This window comes from Hydra vulgaris, chromosome 04 (assembly GCF_038396675.1).
Source record: "Hydra vulgaris chromosome 04, alternate assembly HydraT2T_AEP".
NCBI classification, from domain to species: domain Eukaryota; kingdom Metazoa; phylum Cnidaria; class Hydrozoa; order Anthoathecata; family Hydridae; genus Hydra; species Hydra vulgaris.
In genome coordinates, this window is record NC_088923.1 from 46,241,097 (window position 1) to 46,264,000 (window position 22,904).

General features: G+C 28.4%; 1 protein-coding gene and 1 long non-coding RNA gene across 2 annotated transcripts in view; both read left to right on the forward strand.

Moving 5' to 3' along the window:
• Positions 1-10,673: 10,673 nt before the first annotated feature.
• LOC136079839 (uncharacterized) lies at positions 10,674-12,510 on the forward strand. Its single transcript, XR_010638262.1, has 3 exons — positions 10,674-10,851; positions 11,774-11,974; positions 12,389-12,510. It is a non-coding gene; the product is annotated as an uncharacterized LOC136079839 (long non-coding RNA).
• A 2,240-nt stretch (positions 12,511-14,750) lies between these two features.
• LOC136079840 (uncharacterized) overlaps positions 14,751-22,904 on the forward strand; it is a 66,403-nt gene continuing 58,249 nt past the window's right edge. Inside the window, exon 1 of the mRNA XM_065796457.1 lies at positions 14,751-14,850. The gene's annotated coding sequence lies outside the window, so the exon portion shown is untranslated. The remainder of the gene's footprint in view (positions 14,851-22,904) is intronic.

The following is a 22,904-nucleotide window of genomic DNA, read 5'->3' on the forward strand; positions in this document are numbered from 1 at the left end:
GTTGTTATGGATACTTATATTGCTTAGTTACCGGATACTTTCCTTAGTTACAAAGTGGTAAATTGATATTTGAATATCTTATCGGATTTTTGACCCACCTATATTGAATAAAAATTGAGTATTTAGGTAAATAATGTTTTAGGAATAATAAAAGCAAAAAATAGTACAAGAAAACGTTATCAATTTTAAATTACATCAAAAAATTATAAAACAATAATATCGTTTGAAGATTGTTTAAGTAATTGTAAAACATCTGAAGGAAATGCTTTATGATTTGTTTGGTGTGATGTTGATTTACGCAATGATGAAATAACAGGATCACTGGAAACTAGGAGTCTATTGATAAGATCAGTATTTGTTGCTTTTCTGGATGTTTTTCGGCTGAAATTTTCGCGATAAGATTTAAAGTCTTTATTTCTAGCCTTTTGAGCTTCCTCTGACATAAGTCCGATGGGTAATGTAAGGCTTTTAATTATGTCATGTCCATGTATCAATACTTTGTGAGCTGATTGAGCCATGTAATACCATGGATAAAGGGACACATATAGTCTAAAAGTGTCAAAACAATAATCCTTGAACTTTAAGCAGTCTATTTCATATCCTGAAAAGAGCGTTACCAAAATAATGTAAAATCTGAATATAAGGTTTTGGTCAATACCCAGAATTTCAGCTGTTTGTTCATATGCTGCAAAAGCACGCCTTGAGGTATTGCCATCATTACTTGTTCCAGAACCACCACTTTTAGGGAAATCAACAACAAGTCCCATTTTGTTCATAAAATCAGTCTGAATCTTTTGTTTAGCTACAGATGCCTTTTCTTTGTGTTCTTTAGATCTTGCTTGCCACTTTCTTGTTTCTTTTTTATATGCAATGTGCAATAACATCTCAAAAAATCGAATCCATGCATGAAGACTGGAAAGACCATATTTGAACTCTCTGTTAGTATAATCTATATTAAGGATATCAAGACTATTCATATTTTTTGGAGAGACACCACACACTGAACAGCATTGGTATGAGTTATTTTTTTCAGATAATATTGTTTGAACCTTCCCATCAATCATTGTAAGTTCAATAATACAATTCACTTCAATAGAAGATCCGCAAACCTCTAATAAAATTATACCCAAGCTTTCTATCTCACTTTTAATGTACTGATCTTCTTCAATCATAGATTCCTTGGATTCCATTTTGTATGCAAATCTTATGGGTCTACAATAGGCTGTGGAGGATGACTTTTGATTTCTCCAAATAGGCACATTTTTGTTGCTGTTGTTAAATTCAGTCAAATCCAATGGGACAAGACAAGTAATAAATAATGATTCTTCACGCTTTAAATCTCTGTTAATGTCGGGTTTTGATAAAACTTGTTTATAAATGCTTTGGCCAGTAGCACCATCAAAACCAGCCTTACACGTTAGTGTCATTGTTTTTATTGCTTTGTCGTTCAATATCAAGTGCCTTAGCACAGGTTCCTGAACTGCACAGATTCTTTGCAAAGTATGAGTCATTAAATCTTTTAAAGGAACTGAAGCTAAATAGTCCTCCACTGTTATGTTTGCAGAATAACATTTCAATTTTGCATCTCTGACATCATTGTAAGCGGGGTAGATGTTATATTCTTTCTCCAAGGCTCCGCTTCTAATCAATTGATAGGAAGCTTTTGTCAGACTTGCATCAATTATTAAAGCCAGTGCTTCGTCTGCTGAATATTTAGTTGCTTTATCTGTATTTGATATATTTAAAACATTCTTGGCAGCAATAACAACAGATTCATCTCTAAATTTTTTATTAGCAGCAAAAAATAATTCATTGGATGAATGAGATTCAATTAAACAAGATACACGTCGTTTTTTAGTTTTATTAGAACTATTATCAAATGCAACTGGTTTTCGACCACGTCTACTTGCAGTTGGTTCATTGTCTTTTTTTCTGACAATTAAATATTCATTAAGCCAGTTCACAAACTTCTTTTCAAAATTTTTCACAGTATAGTTTGCAGATTTCCACTTTTTTTTATACAAGTAAACAAATCGTTGAACAGCATGTCTAAAATCAACGTCTTTAAAATCAGCAAATTTTGGCTGAATAAATTTTAATATATCTTCAGTAATATTTTGTTTTGAAATACTAAGATTGTTTTTTTGGAGAAAACTATGAATGTCTAAGTTTAACAAAACCATATCTAAATAATTATTGTAACAAGTATTTTGTATTTAAAAGTAAAATGTTATAATATATATGCCGCCTGGACTACTAATACTTGTTAGTAATTAAGTTACTACAAGTGTTAGTAATTAAAATTAAAAGTAATTAAATTACTGTCAGTGTTAGTAATTAAATTACTAACAACTACCGAAAATATGTTGTTGCTATGTTATGCAAAGTAAGGTATCCATAGTAACCAAAAAAAGTTAACCTCATAAGAATTCTGAATCTCATTTTAATACATACCCCCAATATTGTGTATTTAGCGCAAGTAAAATCGAGCAATCCATTAAAACTCGATTGAAGCATCATAAAGCTCAAATAAATATAAGACAACACATGGCAAATTGTGGTAATTATTAGTTATTGTGCGGCAAAAAATAAGTTTCTTTTTTTTTTTTAATCTGTGATTTTCAAAGTATAACTGAGATAACATGCTATAACAAATTTATTTCACACAATGGTTTTTCTTATCTCTAAATACTCTAGAATAACATGTACTAATTTTTTGTTTCAAAAACGTAGATGTAATTGAAATATAACACAACGTTGATGTCACCGTTAATTACTTATTTATAATTTTTTTATTTTATCTCAATATTCAAATGCTTAGAGTCCTGTTAACTAAGGGATTTAATATAAATAAATTATCAATAGATTTCTCCTAATATATGTAGATACTAAAATTAAATAGGTTTTCAAGATTAGACAATTAAAATTTTTCCCATTTTGTCCACCTACTGGCCCACTGTGCCACGGTACCACCCACTGGCCACAACCACACACACACACGTACGTAAATACGTTGCTATCCATGGCGTATATTGATATTGTCATATAATTATGATATAATACCGATATCCGATAAGACGATAACGTTCGCAGAAACAAAATATTTTTGTTTGTTTTGAATTTTGATCTCTATTTATATTTTAATATTTTATACTATGTGTCTATGTGTTAACGGGAAACGGCCTCGTCCAATATAAAAATAATTTATATTATATTATAAATTATAATAAAAGATAATAAAAAAAAAGTGCAAATATAAAATTATAGATATCTTTGCTTGAGGCCCAAAAGCAGGTACCGGTCCACTGTGCTATAGAATAGTGGCACACCGGGCCAGTCCGCTACTGTATATATATATATATATATATATATATATATATATATATATATATATATATATATATATATATATATATATATATATATATATATATATATATATATATATATACATATATATATACATATATATATATATATATATATATATATATATATATATATATATATATATATATATATATATATATATATATATATATATATATATATATATATATATATATATATATATATATATATATATATATATATATGTATATATACATATATATAGGCCGCTTGCTCATTGAACAATCGATGTTTATTAAATAATATTGTTTATTAAGCTACTTTGATGATTTAGATTGATGAAAATCCTAATCCTAAAGAAAAAAAAATTATTTCGGTATCAGGAAGACACCATTCAAGCTTAGATACGCAAATCATTTAAAATCTTTTAATACAGAAATGATACCGATCTCTTTAAAGAGATATGGAGTTTAAAAGAAAAAAATATAAAACACACAATTATAAAATGGAAAATTATAAAACGCTGTATATAAAGTGGAAAATTATAAAACGCTGCAAACCTATAAAAACAATATGCAAAATGTGTTACCTCTGCCTTCATTAGAAACTTATAATTTTATATCACAAAGAAAACAACCTGCCTGATAAAAAAGACGATATATTATTTGTGTCAAAATTCCGACAAACGTCATTTTATTTTTTTCAAAGTTTCTACTGTCCTCTTTTAATACCTGAGACTAAATAGTTACTTCTTTTATCACGTCAGAAGTCGTTCTACCGTGATTTTTAATTCATTTGTAAAAGAGTTTGTAAACGGGTTTTTTAATAGATTTTTTTATGTTTTCAATAGTTGGTGATTACATTGTAATGTAAAAGCGGGTCAAACCGATCATACTCTTTTTTCGATCACTGATCAAAAAATTTAAGTAAAACCGGAACTGATAGAAATATTTAAAAAATAAAATCACGACAAGAAAGAGAATCATCTCCTCTATTCAAATGTGTCAAAATAAAATCCAAGTCATTTTGCAGTCATTTTATTTTTATAAAAGTTTAAAAGAGAGTCGTAAAAATTTGCTTTTTTCTTTTATTTGCTATCGTAATAATTCCGGAACCATAATTCGTTTAAAAATAATTTTACCTCTATCTTGTAAAAAAATTTAATTTTGATACCGATAACATAATTTTTTTTCGTTTTATAGTTAAAAAATTAGACAAAAAGTAAAAAAAAATGAATATTAAATTTTTTCTGGTAAAACTGATCATTCACATATTTACTTTAAATTCCTTTATTAAGTAGTATATGAATTTTTGAATTAGGTACCTAGGTGAATTAAATTATTGGATTTTCTCATGTGTTAGTTCCGGGTTCTTCCTATATAGAGTTATTTTACAAAAATGACTCAATGATATTTATTAATTACTCACTTTCAAGATGACAACAAGTAAAAAGTCATACAATGAAGAAGATATAGAAGCTGCGTTAAATGATATAAAAGAAAAAAATATATCAATCAGAAAAGCTGCATTCAAATATGATATTCCATTCTCAACTCTAATAAGTCTCAAGAACAACAACAATGCTAGCTTCAAGGGATCAGGATCAACAACTGTACTCTCACAGCAAACAGAGTCAATTATGGTGCATGCGTTTAAGTTCCTATGTGATTGGGGTTATGGTTTAACACAAAATGATGTCATGAACTTCGTATGCGGTTACCTTCTTTTTACAAATTTCTGTATGCTATATAAAAAATATATAAAAGTATATACATTTACATATATATAATGTTAAATTTATTAAATGTATTTTATATTGATCGGTTTTAACAGACTTTCTGCCAAAAGCGATCTTTTTTTTCTTCTAGTTTTCATATTTTCAAATACAATTAAAAAAAAATAATTAATTAATAATGTGTTTGTTGGTATTTTTTATCTTATTTAAAAAAAATAGTTTAAAAATTTTAGAAGATAATAAACTTACTTGATTTTTATTGTTCGTGATCGGTTTGACCGATTAATACAGAGCACCGCGGAAAATCATTTATTAGGAAGTAACTCCTTCCTAACCAATGTCGCCAAACTTTCCCAGAGGTGGGGTTTCAACCACGGATTATTAATTTCTGAGGCAAGTGCGCTACCACTGCGTTACGGCTGCTTGAATATAAAATATTCTATAAAAATCTCTTGATAGCTCAACGCTAGCTATTTGAAATCCATAATGTTAATTCGATGGTGAGAAAGCTTTTGCAAATACTTTGCAAAGTAATGAAACAATATTGTAAATGGCCATGGATTTTGCGTTTGAGACCACTCAATATTCACATGCAGCATTGTAGAACCTTTTCAACGATTAAAAAACAGTTCTATCTAATGGCTGCAATTTATGAGAAGAAAGCATCGGATTGTAATTTCATGTTAAATTATATAAAGCAAAGTTTCAATTGAAATATGAAATTTATGGCGGTCCAGAAGTCATGACTGTAGATTTATGAGAACAGTTTGAATACCTTGGAAAATGTTTCTTCCATTCCATAAAGATGCCTGAATTTAACTTGACAAAAAGATTTACAAATCCTACGCACCCGGGAAAATGTAATCGTAAAATTTTACCCTTGGAAAAACAAATAGTGGAGAAATATAATTTTAAAATACATTTTATGCACAATATGCAGTTACCAATGTTTTTCTTTCAACAGATGTGGTTCTTCCGACATTTTTACTTAGTAGATAAAAATTTTACTGCTTTTTGTACGGTTGTTAAACCAGTTTCGTCAAGGTTGTTGATAAAGTAAAATTTATTTTATATTGCTTTCTGACAGTTTTGAGATTTTGAAATAATTTTGGTACAGTGTGTTGGTTGAAGGCAATTGATCGAGTAAAGTCAGTTACTTTAGGCGCAGAGATAACTTTGGTTGTCTTTTTCTAAAACCTTGCAACCAATTTAGATTATTATACCCTTAACACATATAAAACTTTACTATAAAATGCTTGCAAACACATATGGAAATCTAATTAAACATTTATTTGATTTTTTTTACTATTTTCGACGTTCACTTTTTATGTCGAAAAAAGTAAACGTCTTTCTTAATGCATTTCATGAAATAGTATTACAAATAAAAAATTAGGGGTAGTACAAATAAAAACTAAGAATAAACAGCTAAAATCAGATTATGGTTGTTTAAATAGTAACCTCTGTCGTGATAAAGCAAAAATGAATTAGTAAAAGCTAAAATTCATATTATTGTTTTGCTTTCAAAACGATTATATATGTGTATATATATATATATATATAAATAAATATATATATATATATATATATATATATATATATATATATATATATATATATATATATATATATATATATATATATATATATATATATATACATATATATACATATATATACATTCATACATTCATACATATATATATATATTTTTTTTTTGAATAAAAAATATTTTTAGGGGTCTCTCAAGACCCTTAAAAATTTGACAGGTCCCTATTATTTTGAAAAAAAAAATTTTTCCTTACTATGTCAACCTGGTACTCAAAAGAAGCAAAATTATATAAAAACTTAAATAATAATTAATTTACATAAAAAACATGTTTAAATAAATTATTTTAAAAAAACTTAAAAATATTAATTTTTTGTTTTCATCTTAAAAACAATAGTTTTTAGGCAATTTTATTTGAAAATAATATTTTTATGTAATTTAATTACTATTTTTAAAGTTTTTACATAGTTTCGCTTCCTTTGACTACCAGGTTGACATATTTTAGAAAAAAAAAATTTTTTTTAAATATTAGGGACCTGTGAAATTTTTAAGGGTCTTAAGGGACCTCTAAAAATATTTTTTATTCAAAAAAATTTTAAACCTAGTGTTTTTGTATTATATAGACCACATTTAGTTAAGTGCACATTCAAAATAATTGTTGTGTTGTGGGCTAATAAAAACCACACAAAAATTTTTTCTATGTGTCTTTATTAACATGAGAGTATGTTTGATATACAAAAGCACATTTTTTAATTGGAATATATCTATAGACGCAATCAGATTAATAACGGTAATTATTGATTTTTAATCACTTTTACACAAATAAATTTTACTGTAATTTGATCTTTTGCTCTGCCAGTATCATTATTATTGCATTTTACGAAATGCCTTAAGGAAAGTATTTGACAGATGCTGAAAAAATACAAATTAATTTATATCGTGGCTCAGAAATCTCACCAGCACTTTCTATACGAGAAATAGCAAGAAAAATTGGAAGATCTGACCATGTTGTACGAAACTACATTGCAAAAGGTGACAATTACGGTGTAAAAAAAGCAACAAACGGCAACAAAGTATTAACAAATCGGCAAATTAATCGAATTCGCTTCAAAGCAACCAAAAATAAATTGAATGCAACACAAATAAAGGATAAATTATCATTGCCTGTCACCAATAAACATGTTGCACATATTCTACGTACAACCCCAAACGTAAAGTGGAAGAAACCACACCAAAAACCAATGTTAAAAAAACACCGTAAAATTGCTAGATTACAGTTTGCTAAAAACCATATGCATTGGACTCATGAGTGGCAAAACGTAATATTTTCAGATGGGAAAAAGTTCATTTTAGATGGTCCGGACTCTCACAGTTGTTATTGGCATGATCTAAGAGGAATAAATGACCCACAAACAAAACGAAATTATGGAGGAGGAAGTTTAATGGTTTGGGGTGGATTTTCTTATTCAGGAAAATTGACTCTGTGTTGTGGTTTGCCTAAAATGAACTCGATAAAGTATACAGAAATGTTGGATGATGTTCTCATAACTTATATGGATGAAAACATAGACAATAATGCCATATTTCAGCAAGATAATGCTGCAATTTACACATCTGGCATTCTATGAAATGGTTTAAAGACCACAACATCCCGGTTCTCGAATGGCCAGCTTGTAGCCCGGACTTTAATCCAATCGAGAACGTATGGGGAATGCTATCAAGAAAAGTTTATGACGCTAAAGCAGCCGGACATCAATTTAAAACTGTTACTGAGTTAAAGTGTAAAATCCTTGAAGCATGGTCCGAGTTGGATCAAACTACACTTCAACGACTAGTGGAGTCAATAAAAGGCAGAATTTTTGAGGTGATCCAGTGTAATAAAGGACATACGCATTATTAATTTCCATCTTTTAATGTCAAAAATATGACTGCGTCTATAGATATATTCCAATTAAAAAATATACTTTTGTATATCAAACATACTCTCATGTTAATAAAGACACATATAAAAAATTTTTTTGTGATTTTTATTAGCCCACAACACAACAATTATTTTGATAATAACTTGCATGCATATCAGTTGACAATTCATAGAAAAAACTTAAGACAAAGAGAAAAAAATTGATGCGTCTAAACGAATATGCCTCAGTGTATATTTATATATATATATATATATATATATATATATATATATATATATATATATATATATATATATATATATATATATATATATATATATGTATGTATGTAGAGAGAGAGAGAGAGAGTTGGTGTCTGAAGACGTAATGGGTAAACAGGTTCCAGTTTTCGACCAGTTTCGCACCCCTTCTTCACCTTTTAGGCTAGTTTAGATGTATTTATAATACATTGTTTCCAGTTTAGGATGTTGAATGCTGGATCTTCTTGACTGATTGCATGGGCTTTGAACCGTAAAACGTTTTTATGGTTCTGAGACAAGCTGGTAATTAAGTTTCCAAAAATCTGTGGTAGCTCTCAAAGTGGTTGATTCCATCCAGAGCTGTATAATAACAGAGTGCTAACAATGCGATTGTGCGCATGGATGGTGTTCTTACTCGTATTTTTATTGTGTATTGTCGAAGGGATAATACGGCTTAAATAGTTTACTGAGTGTTATCTGTGCTTTACGTTTTTTAACCAACTTATAAAAAATAACTAAAGTATCAAAATTATAAAGCACAGCAAATCATTGTCATTAACAAGTTTTCTAAATCTATTATTCACGAATATTCGTGGCCTTTGAAGTAACTTTTCTTTTGTTTAGTCTTATCTCTTGCAAAGTTCGCCAAACCTACTTGCTCTTTGTTAGATTAATTTAAGTTTGGCAGTTTTTTTTTTGTGTTCTCAGTGTTGGTGGGTTTTTTTTAAATGCTTTTGTTTTCGTTTTTCACTACTTCACTCTATCACCTTTCTCTTTGTTTTATATCGCTCTCCCTCATCTCAAGACTGCTCTCTTTTCAATGATATTTCTGATAAAATTGACCATGCACTTTCTCTTTATCCTGCAGCCAATATTATTGTTGTTGTTGATTTTAATGCTCATAAAAATGAATGGGTTGATTCTAGTGTCAGTAACTCTGCAGGTCTTTTAGTGCTTTTCTCATCTGTTGTCCCTTTTTTTTTAAATTCGGAAATCGTTCTGGCTTATCTAACTACCATCCCATTAGTCTTCTTCTTATCATAAGCAAGGTTTTTGAGTATCTAATTAACAAACACTCTAGCTTTTATCTTGAAACTAATAACTTTCTTTCTGATCAACAATATAGATTTTGATCTTTTCGTTCTATTGCTGACTTTTTAACGATAATAATCGATAGATTTTGATTAAAAAATTTAAAAGATTAGGGCAATCGCTTTTGACATTTCTAAAGTCTTTATAAAGTTTGGAATACTGGTCTTCTCCATAAGCTCTCTTCTTACTGTGTATCAGGTAACATCATTAAGATTAATAAATCCTTTCTTACCAATTGCAGTATAAAAGTTGTTCTCTATGGACCAGGGGCGGATCCAGCATTTTTTTGGTCTTTGGGATAGCTAACTTCTAGACATGGAGCAAACTCCGAACATTTATATGTTTATACTTATGTCAAATAACAATGATTTGCTAAAAATTGGAATGATTGGAGACTGGGAACAAAAAGACCCCAAATTATTGTGTTCCTGCCCCAAAAGTGAGAGCAGTTGATAAAATGTTTTTTGTACAATTCTTTATTAGACTTAAATTCATCGATAAATTTTAAATTTTATAGTAAAATATTTTAGCGTTCAAAAATTATGACCGGATAAAGTTTGAATCCCCCTAAATTTGAGGGGGTTAAAGATTTCCTAGCAAACTCTCCATGCTTCTTGGTCCATGCATGGGATTCATTGGTTAATGACCGGTACCACTGGGCCGTTTATGTTTGTTGTACGACTGATCTGCAAGATCTGCACGATCGGCCGACTGTGCCGATGTTGTTCCAAACTAAAACCATGTTTGTAATTTTAAAAAATATTGAGCTTGCGCATGCGTTTTTTTATAAAGAATTTTAAAATAAAATCTTAAGGAGTCAGTAATCAATCAATCATTTATTTCACTTTATAAAATAAAATTAATACAAAGCTAGGATCAGTCACAAACAGTTATGTAACTGACAAAAACGTGACGTAAAGAATTAAAAAATAGATAAAGATAAAAATCTTCAACTTTTTAACAAATGTCAGTTTCCTTATTACTTTTTATTGATTTCTATTTGTTATAATTTTATTGGAATTATAACTTATGACAATATTATATTGTCATATATGAATGGAGATCCACAAAAAACATTTACTTACTTAAAGTAAGTTTTTATTTAAAAAATAATACTTTTAAAATAAAATAAAATATTATGATATTATGTAATATATTGAATATATTACATAATATCATAATATTTGATTTTATTTTAAAGGTATTATTTTAAAATAAAAATTCACATTAAGTAAATGTTTTTTAAGGATCTCCATTCATTTATACTTTGTATTATAAAGTATATTTAGATCCTCAAAAAACATTTACTTACTTTTAAAATAAAATCAAGTATTATGATATTATGTAATAAATTTTCATAAGTTATACTATATTATGTAGACTATACTATCATAGGTTATACTATTTAATAATGAATATTGTCATAAGTTATAACATTCAGCAAATGTTTTATTTCAATGAGGTATAACCTATGACTTCTTAATTTTATAATAATAGTATGATTTACGGACCTCAAATCATTTACACTTTATGTTATTTATTTTATATTTATATCATTTATAGTATAAGTAAATGATATATGTATAGTTATATTTAAGTATTTATATAATTATATATATACATAAATACATTAATATAATATTATTATAATATATATAGATATATATTTATATCGTAATTATATATATACATAAAGTATAATGTTAAATATAACATATGTAGATATAAATTTATATCATTTATTTATATAAATGGGTAATTCTGCAGTTAAGCAGCATAAAATAATTTTATTTTTTCGCTTGTTGTGAGACTTGCTCAAAGTGGTGACTTTTTAATATAAACAAAAGGGATATTTTATTATACTTTTTATTTTTATTTTATTATTTAGTAGACTGTCTGCCAAATCCTCAGTCGATGTTGCGGCACTTCTTTGTAGCAGCAGGCTATAAGATAGTTGATGTAGCAGCACTCCTTTGTAGCAAAAATACGAAAAAGGAGCACGTAATACAGATGTCGAGAGGTCCATAAAGCGATGGCTAATGCAAGCTCCTGATAGAGGTAGTGGTTTTGCAAAACCTGCCTTAAAAGTGTAAGCTAAAAATACTTGATGGTTTTTTATTTCTTTTCTAACTTTTCTTTGATACTTTTCTTGAAATATAATGTTTTCTTGAAATATAATGTTTTTATTTTATTAGTCAAGCATTACAGAGTATTGGATTTTATAGTTTATACTCATTTTTACAGTTAATTTTATATTTTATTCCTTCATTTACTTCACTTATTTTTATTTATTTTGGTTACAATTTTATACTTATTTTATGAGTTTGACCTGACATTCATTTTGCGTGACTGGGTTTAAATCATTTGTAGATTAAACATTGCCTCTTAATTATGCCAATAAGTGTAAAATTATAATTGTTCTCATCATCATTATTATCATTTGTTTAGTTTTTTTAAATGTTTTTACATACATAAAAAGCAATGTGATTGAGTTAATTTTTAGAGTTAAATTGAATAATGATGTTAGCTTAACAATGTAATCAAGAATGATGAAAACTAATAATGCAAAAAGGTAAAATGAAGATAACACAATATTGTGAGTAAATTAGTTTTTTAATCTATTGATAAGTTAAATATATAAATATATTGCTGTTTTTTAATGTAAGTTTAGTGCTTTAATATTTATTTATTATTAGAAATTAGTTGCAAATCTGTTTATATAACTTTTAAATCACTTGACACATTGTCAAGAGAAAAAGATTGCAGTAAAATCAGAGGTCAAGTCGTATTAAGCATTAGCACATGAAGACATTAAATAGTAATGATGATCTTCTTTTATGCTTTGGCTTTATTCTTTTGCGAGTTAAATGAGTTTAATGTATTTTATATTTATAGTTACATTTGTGTAGATCACAATGTGTTTATAGTTTTAAGATAATTGGAATATGTTTTTATAATTTTTATATGTAGTATTTCATTGAGAGCAATTTTTCTAAAAACAACACGATTATCTTATCATGGAGTCAATGAGTTCTGATTTTTTGGATAAACAACCAATAAATCTATTACTTTCTTATTTAATCTTATTACTAACTTTTATAGTTTTTTTTACAACTACTTTACTTTAAGCTATTTTGGTTACAATTTTATACTTATTTTATGATTTCTTCACTTTTGGCTATTTTTGGGTGACTTGGTTGTAATTGCTAAATCTATCAGCTTAACAGGCAGAAAAATATGGATATCGAAAAGTACCAAACGTTAGTTCTTACCAGCATCAAATTGAAATGAGGGTAGAAGTTTAACCGTTAGCTAACCTTAAACTTTTATATGTATTGTATTGCAAGGCAATTTTATTGAAATAAAAATATATTGGTAATATAAGACTTATTGCTAAAATGACTGTATATTTATAGTTTAAAATATCCCACATTCCATTTTATATCACCCATGCGACTTTTTTAGGTAGGCTAACATCACCCCGCTTCACCTTTTGCTTCCTGACTTACTGTTTTACTTTAAAATCTTTAGGTTAAAATCTTGCATTTGTCTCCCAAAAGTCTCTAAGTTAAAATCTCGCGTTTATTAAAGTATTGGTTATTTATAAAAATAGCAATAAATGTTAAAAACAAACAAAATCAACCCAAAGTAGCATAAAAAAAAGGCAATGGCAAAGCATCGGCTAAACGCCATTCGAAAAATGGCTGCCAGGAATGGACCATGCCTTAAACAGTGAGCAAAACTTGGATTGGATCATGCTTGTCGGCCGATGGTGAACTAGTAATGACGCGGACGGTAGGCCAAGTATGGCGAGTTTGCTGGGTTTATATGGTCATAATTTTTGAACGTTGAGAAATATAAAACTTAAAATTCATCGATGAGTATAAGTCTAGTTAAGAATATTACAAAGAGTATTTTATCAACTTGTTGTTCTCACGTTTAAGGCAGGGGGATGGGCAAAAATTTTGGGGCTTTTTTGTTCTAAGGCTCCAATTATCGCGATTTTTTGCAAAGCATCCTTATTTGACTTTAGTATAAACATAAATGTTTGGAGTTTGCTCCATGACGGTAAGTAAGCTATCTCAAGGACCAAATAACGCTAGATCCGTCCCAGCAATGGACAGTACTCTTCTTTAATTAGTGTAACTTAAGAGGTTCCTCGAGTTTCTATTCTAGGCCTTATACTTCTTTTAATTTACATTAAAGATCTCCCAGAAATACTTGAATTTATTCAATACTTGGATTTATTCTCGTTTTAATAAGAAGTCAACACTCTCTAATTGCTTGGAGGGGTCATTTGAGCTTGAAAAGAATCTTACTTCTGCTACTGCATCGGGTTCTCAATTGTTGGTGAACTTCAACTGAGATAAAACTCATTTTTTATAGGTAATCGAATGAGATGACTCATTCAGTACAGTAATGTACTGAATGAGTCTTTTACCCGTTGTTTTTGAGGATTAACTCATACTTCTAATTATTCTCGGAAACCATATATTAAACCTTTTTCAAAATTAGCATCAGCTAAATTTGTATCTCTTTATCGTGCTCACCGCTATCTTACTCTGGATTCTACTCTTTATCTCTATAAATACTAAATCCGTCTCTGTATGGAATACTGTTGCCATGTCTGGAGCGGATCTTCAAATGATCGCCTTTCTCTCTAGGGCAAGGTGCAAAGATGCATTATAAACAAAGTTTGACCTCCTTTTGCAGCTAACCTTTATTCATAGTCAAATCATCTTATTGTTGCTTCTCTTTCTCTTTCTATTAATATTGAAATAAACAATGTTTACGTGTAATTCACCGCTTATGTTTACGGTTTGTGAAGTTTGGTTTTTGCAATTACACGCTTCGTTCTTTTTTTGAGGACATTTTGTGCCTAAATACTATATAAATTAAAAATAAAATTTATTGTTTTAAATATATTTATTTAACAAAATCTAAAATCTTAGGCTAAAAGTAACTGTAAGTTAGTTATTTGTATTTATAACTTCAAAATCTTACATCTTTGACTAAATATTACTGTAATTTAATTATTTATATTTAACAATTTACAATATTTAGAAACAAATACAATATGCAGTAATATTGTTTTTGAATTTACATAATATAACAATACTATAACACGTAGCATATTATTTCTTTAATAAAACAATATTTACTCTTTATGCATTTTATTGCAATTATTATAATATGTATTACAATTTGTTTCCATGTGATAATTATTGTATTTATTATAATATAATTTAAAATAATAATTAAAATGTACTGCAATGTTATAAGGATGAAAAATACGAAATTAATGTAACTATAACTGTCAGCTATATAACTTACGTAAATAAAAAATCTATCAGCGTAACTATAAAAACGCATTTTCAAAAAAGCTGATTCAGCATGTTTAATAATTGATTCGTATTTTGTATTTTTAATACAACAATTTTCTCCTATTTGCGAGTAATTTTTTTTTGGAAGAAGAATGACAATTTAGTCCATAATAACTGGCACCATTTATTAAGGTGTTGCAGGGTAAAAAAGGTGTTGCAGGGTAAAAAAAGTGTTGCAGGGTAAAAAAAAATTTTTACTTTACTTACATACTAAGTTAGTATTATTTCATTTAGTGCTAAAAATATTTTTATTTAAAGTAAATTAACAGAATAATCAAATATTGTTTCCCCATTACGCACTCACTTTTTTAATATTTTTATTTATTTACATTTGTATTGCAGTAGAACAAACTAAAGAGTAAAGCAACAAAGAAAGATATATATGTCTTTTATGTATACATAGAAGTTTCAATAACCAAAAGTTCGTGAAACGACCAATTTTAATAAAAAAAGGTACTAATAAAAAAAATTTAGATGTTTCTAAAAATCATGAATAACAACTATAAATATAATGAATTTTTTCTTAACCTGGGCAAAGTAATGGCCATTACTTTATCAAAATTAGATTAAACCGTTTAAAATAAAAATTCGCTCCCTTTTTCTTGTTTTCCTCATTCATATAATTTGCAATCTTTTAAGTTGTGTGTAAATCTTTATCTTGCTTTATAAACTTCATCTTTTCTCTTCCAGTAACTTTTAACTCTTATAGTGGTTGCTTGCAGCCTTGTTGGAAGCAAAGTTTTTTAAATAAAGAATAATAAGGCTCCAGTTGCTCTATTCTTTTTTAGAGACTTAAATTCTTCAAAAGATTCAAAGATAATTCTTTGAGACAGATACTGATTTTTAATTATTAATATCCATTAGTAATTAAAAAACCATTGAAAAAACCACTTTCTTACTTGTTTAGAACTTTATATGTATATATAATATTTATATAACTTTACATGTATATATATATATATATTTATATGTATGTATATATATATATATATATATATATATATATATATATATATATATATATATATATATATATATATATATATATATATACATATATTTTATATTTTTTTTTTGTGTTATTTCACCTCCCCCAAGGCCCACAAGGCCACCACAGATGAGGAGGCTACTTAATCGTGGTTATAACCCTCTCTTAACTCTATAACTCCGAAACACCAACCTTGACGAACAAGGCCGCTGCGCGGAGAAACAAGTTGAGCGCGGTACTACCAGGGACGTGGTGGTGATCAAATTCGGAACCTCTCGCTTATGAAGCGAGCGCTCTACCACTACACCACTACCGCTGTTATATATATATATGTATATATATATATATATACATATATATATATATATATATATATATATATATATATATATATATATATATATATATATATATATATATATATATATATATATATATATATATATATATATATATATATATATATATATATATATATATATATATATATATATATATATATATATATATATATATATATATATATATATATATATATATATATATATATATATATATATATATACTACCGCCCCCAATTATTCGAATGGTCGTTATTTTAAATTTAAGATATAATAGTTTAACATACTATTGGGAGAGAAACTGTATGCAAAGTCTACCTGAATTATTTGTTATCTTCCTTTTTATTAGGTTTACAAAAATATTAATATAATGTCCGATTATATTAGTTTATGATTCACTTGCTTTTTAATGGCCCTTTGTGACAATAACCGCTAAACATATTGTTGGCATTCCACTTAACGACTTATGCAATTTATCGAAGTCAATTTTATGCCACTATCTTATAAATTTTTTCCACATCTTATGCATCATTAGGCATTACTTTTTGACATTACTTTTAATTCCACACATTTAAATCTGATAGGAGAGAGATCTCGTGATTGGGGAGGCTAAATCATTTTATTTATAACTTAATAATAATTAAACAATTTTTTGAAAAATATGTTTTAGATTTAAACTTCAAGTCATTTTTTTCTAAAAAAATGAATAGCTTCTTATTAACCCATCTTTCCGAAAGTGCGGCATAATTTTTTAGGTGAACAAGTAAACTAATTTTGTCATTACTCCCACTATTTTCACAAGCAGCCTGTAGCATTCTTACCAAAACAGCCTCAAGCCTTAACACTAATCCACCATGTTTTACAGTCAATAATACGCACTATTTTATCATAAATTTAACGATTTTTTTTTTATCCAGACAAACAATCTTAGCTTGATACCAAAGATTTAAAACTTCGAAACGTCGGTTCGCTTTTACTGTCATCGATGGTCCATTTTTTATGTAGATTTTCCCTTTTTAACATTTTTATTATTCTTATTACTTTTATCAAAGCATTTTAACCAAAATTCTTTTAAGTTATCTAATAGTGCAAAAATAAACATGAAAGATAGTTAAATAAAAAATAGCATTTTTAAAAAAAGTTAATGCCATTCGAATAATTATGAAGGTTAGTGTATATATTATCAATTGTAGCAATTGATTCATGAACTCTTTTGTTATCGACTAGTGATCGACCGAAACCGAAACTTGAGCCGAAACCGAAAGTACCGAAATTTCGGTTCAGTGAAGCCGTAGCCGAAACCGAAACCGAAATTTCGGCCGAAACCGAAACCGAAATTTCGGCCGAAATTTGAAAATGAATATTTAAAATCCCTGAACCTTTTATGATCACCGAATTAAAGCAAAAAAAAACTATTTTTCATATATCTAGCCAATCACCATGTAACATAGTTTTTTTCATTTTTTCTGGCAAAAGTTTCTTTCATTTGAAAGAATTTCTCCAGCAGTTAAAAACAACCTTTTAACTTCGGGAGATGTTGGTGGAGGTCTAAGGAATCTCTTTGCTACTTTTTCCAAACCAAACTTTGCTTTTAATGTTGTTTTCTAATATAAATCTATGAAACTTTTTTTTTTATTGTTATTTAGGTGCTCCAAGAAGACCTATAGGTCTTGTCACAGAGCACCGCGGAAGTGCATTTAACCAGGAAGTTTACGCCTCCTTCATTACCGTGACGCAAAAATATATGCGAAGCTCGTTTTGAGCCTGGCTCTCCTGCTTAAAAGGCAAGCGCTCTAACCACTGCGCCACGGTCGCACAAGAAACTTCAGACCTTCTATGAAGTTTGAATCAATTTTTGAGATTTATAGGACTGCCGGTAGTTGTATTGCTTTTTCAGTTAAGAGATTTTTTAGAGTAAACCACTTCTTAAATGTGATGAAAGTCCGCTAAGTGATTGATGTTTTGGATTGTGCGATCCACGAGATATTTTCAAATCGCAACTTCCGTATTTGAAATCACTAACGGTCACGATAAAATGATTCCATAAACCAGTTTTTTATCGATTATTTTCCATTGTAAAATTTAGCACTGAGAAATTTTTGATGAAACTATTGGTTTGGGTTGCTTTACTTAAATGTTAATTCATTTTAAGAATGATTTGAGAATAGTAACTTAAAACTATTATGTAACGTGATTTCAATTAAAATTTTTACAATTGTTATAATTAAAAATTGATTTACTAACAAACGATTACAATTAGGAAACTGTCATGATCCCACTCTATATTAAAGCTTAAAAAAAATCTTTTAAAAGTTTCGGCTCATTTCGGTTGCGGTTTGAACCGAAATTTCGGCCGAAACAGGAAAAGTAAAAAAATTGTTGAAGCAGAAATTTCGGTTTCGGTTTCGGCCGAAGCCGAAAGTTTCCGTTCAATATTATCAACCATAATCTTGTGGGGAAGGAAAATTAAACGTGTTTTTTTTATTTACGAGTAATTTTTTATTACTTGCCAAGAACTGTTTTTTTAACTTTTCTCGGAGTCTTAATTTGTAAATTTAAAGTATTTATTCAAGTGAGCGTTTAAAACCATTAAGAACTTATTTATTTACGATTGACATTTTTTTTGTTAAGATTTTACGCATAACTTCTGTTTTATTTTTGATAGTTTTTTTAACTACAAAATTTACTTTATTTAAATTTATTAATTTTTAAACTTGAGAAAGTTAGCATAAAGATTGAAATGTTTTAAAGTCAAATGTTGTTGATTCACCATTTGATTTCATATGCTCATAGTAAAATAATTAGTCTTAAAGAAGTTTTGTTAAAATTGCGCACATGATTTTTTTCCTCTAAATAAATTCTTATTTTAGAGTTAATGTTAATCGGAAAGAATTATTTCTAAATGATATACCTTTTTAAATTTTATTTTCAGTAAAAAACATTTGTTGTAACGATATAATCAATTTCAGAAGTTTTAGAACAGTATAAGGACAATTTATTATAGAAGCTATATTCGTTTCAAATAGAGACTGATTTCATAGAATTCTTTAAAACTCCAGTCCTCGTTATATTAAAACCAATGCGAAATAAGATCTTTAATTTTTAAAGGTATTTTGTTCAAAAAAAGAAGCTTAAATTTCCATAAAATAATATTCATTAATTTTTTTTAAGTTTCTATATTCCTCACTTAAATTTAAAATAAAGAGTATAAGAATTTGAAATATTTGAATCATTTGAAGTTGTTGTTGCGGAAGCGATGTAATGGTAGAGCGCTCGCTTTATAAGCAGGAAGTTTCGAGTTTAATATCCACTTTTTCTCTTGTAGTACCGTGCTCAACTTGTTTTTCCGCGCAGCGGCCTTGTTAGTATCGGTGTTGGGAGAGGCCTATAATCAAGTAGCCTCGACAGTGGTAGCCGTCTCGGCCTTGGGGAGGTGAAATACATAAAAAACAAATTATACTTAAAAAAGATAATTTGTCTCATCTAACAAATAATTCTCAATTGCAAACCGAGGTCCTAAACTGTGGAATACTATATTAAATAACAAGCTGAAAACAAATTATTCTCTAAACCAATTCAAAACAAAACTTAAGCAATTGCTGATAGCAATTGAAAATGAATTAAATTTCTTCTAAAATTTTTAATTTTTCACTTTATTTTACTATATTTATATATTTTTTTTACTATATTATTTACGAACAATACTAACAATTAATTAACTTGTAATTAAATGTTATTGCAGTTTTTCAAACTTTAGATTGTAATTTGTAATTGAGCAATTCCACGACCGTCTCACAAAAAATGATAAAATTAAACCAACCCAATATAGATAATACTATATATCAGTAGAAAGCCCTACTTCTTCTCTTTCAGAAAATATATAGCTTACTATGGTATGCCGCTATTATAAAAAATAATATAGGCTGAAACAGAAGGTAAAAGTAGGCGTTTTTGCAATAATTTAATTCATTTTTTATCGCCAAACTTCAATTGAACCTATAAAAAATTCAAAAACTGTCTTGCTCATTGCAATCAAGCTTTTAGCTGCACTAATCATTCCTACTTATGATAAAAACATACTTATTGCCAGACGAATTCAGAATACCATTTGTTTTAATCAAATGCTATTGCCACTATTGTCACGCTGTGACATGTCACGCTGTGGCAATTAGGGTACCAATAGTTTTATTTCTAAGACTACCAGTAAAACTTAAGGTTTCAAAAATCCAGCGCAATGAGAACTCAATCTAGTACATCTAAAAAAATACTAACATATTTAAAAAAATAATTAGCTCAAGTTATTTTTAGAATCTTTTTCTGTCACGCCGTGACGTCACGGCGTGACAATTTTTTAACAACATTTAAAACAAAATTTAAAACTGCTAAACTGAAACCACAATTTAGTTTTTATCAACTTTAGGGACCCAGATTATTGAGTGGCCTACTTTCTTTTACATTTTCTACAAAAACTACAAATTATAGGTATGTTTTGCAAAGGCAACATTTGGAGGATGAATGCTCAGTTATCCTTGAGGCTCTCTTTTGATATAAATAGAGCCTCTCTAAGGGATAACTGTAACTCCATTGAGCCTTAGATGTAATACGTGCATCTCCAAAACTAATATGTTGCCTTTTTTTCTAATATTTCAAGGGTTTAACATGCCTCTTAATCATGCTGAGCGTCAAAAGAAATATCGTGAAAGGCAGTTAGAAAAGTTTGGCGAAAAAGTAGATAAAGAAAAAGAATCAAAAAAAAGAAAAGAAAGAAGACTCGCTAATTTGGAGGCTGAACGAGAAAAAGAAAGGCAGCGAAAGAGAAAGAGCAGAATCAAAATCTGTAGCTGTTACATCACCCCCTTACAAATCTGTAAGCACTCTTGGAAAAGTTGTTAAGAGAGCCGAGTCACCACTACCAAAATCACCCAGAAAGAGGGCTAAAGTTGTACAAAAACTTTTAAAAAAAATGAATGAAATCCCAAGCCCAGAAAAAAAAATTAGTAAAAATGCATTAGATGCTTTAACTGTAAAATTGGTTCTTGATTTTTATCAGAGTGATGATATATCCCGTCAAGCACCCGGTAAAAGAGACACCATTGTGGTGAGATTAAAGAACAAGAAAGAAACTGTGCAAAAACGTCATTTGTATATGAATGTTAATTAAGCTTATGCTGTTTTTAAAAGTGATTATCCTGAAGAATCAGTCGGAAAATCAAAGTTTGCTAGTTTACGCCCACCACATGTGCTTTTGTCTAGTTCAATGTCAAGAAACGTTTGTTGTTGTCAACAGCATCAAAATATAATTCTTACCCTTGAAGCCTTGCACAAGTTTGATTCGAATTTTCCATTGTATTCGCATGAATTTCCTCTTAGCATTGTATGTGATAGTGAAAAAGACATTTGTTATAATAATATGTGTACAACATGTAAAGATGCTGCAAAGTTTCATAATCTATTTGCCTTGAATGAAATTGACAAGAATAAATGCATTACATGGTACCAATGGGAAAAAGTTGTAGAAGGTAATGGAAAGGAATATATTAAAAAATTAAAAAAAAGGGAAGAGTTGATGATCTTTACAGCACCTTTACAAAATCTTTACCTTCATTTCTTTGGCATTATTTTATTAAACAGAAACAATCAAAGACATATCGTGATCATAAGATCCAACTTCAAAGTAATCCAGACACAGCCGTTCTTCAAGTGGATTTTGATGAAAATTTTTCAACTTTGTGGCAAGATGAAGTGCAGTCAGCACATTGGCACAAGAAGCAAGTTACTGTTTTTACTGCTGTATTTTGGTACCAAAATTCATGCTCATCAGCTGTCATAGTTTCAGATGATTTAAGCCATTCAAAAGAATCTATTCTTGTATTTGTTCATAATTTATTATCTAAGCATATTGAATCTAGTGTTAAAATACTACAGGTTTGAACAGACGGGCCAAGTAATCAATTTTAAAATCGTTTTATTGCATCAGCAATACCCTGATTGGAAGAACAGCATGATTTAAAATTATTCTGGAACTTTTTTGCTGCTTCACATAGGAAAGGACCAGTAGATGCTATAGGTGGGACCGTTAAAAGAATAGCAACGCAAAAAAAAATCCAGAGAAAATTTATAATAACTGATGCCATAACTTTTCATGAAGCTGCTAAAAATGAGACTAATTTCAATGTCTATTTTGTTTCTATGGAAAATGTTATAAATACAATAAAAAAATTTAAAATTGATGAGTTATTTACAAAAGCACTAGCAAAACCAGGAATATTTTTAGCGAACCTAATTCAAAACAATAATGGGAAAATA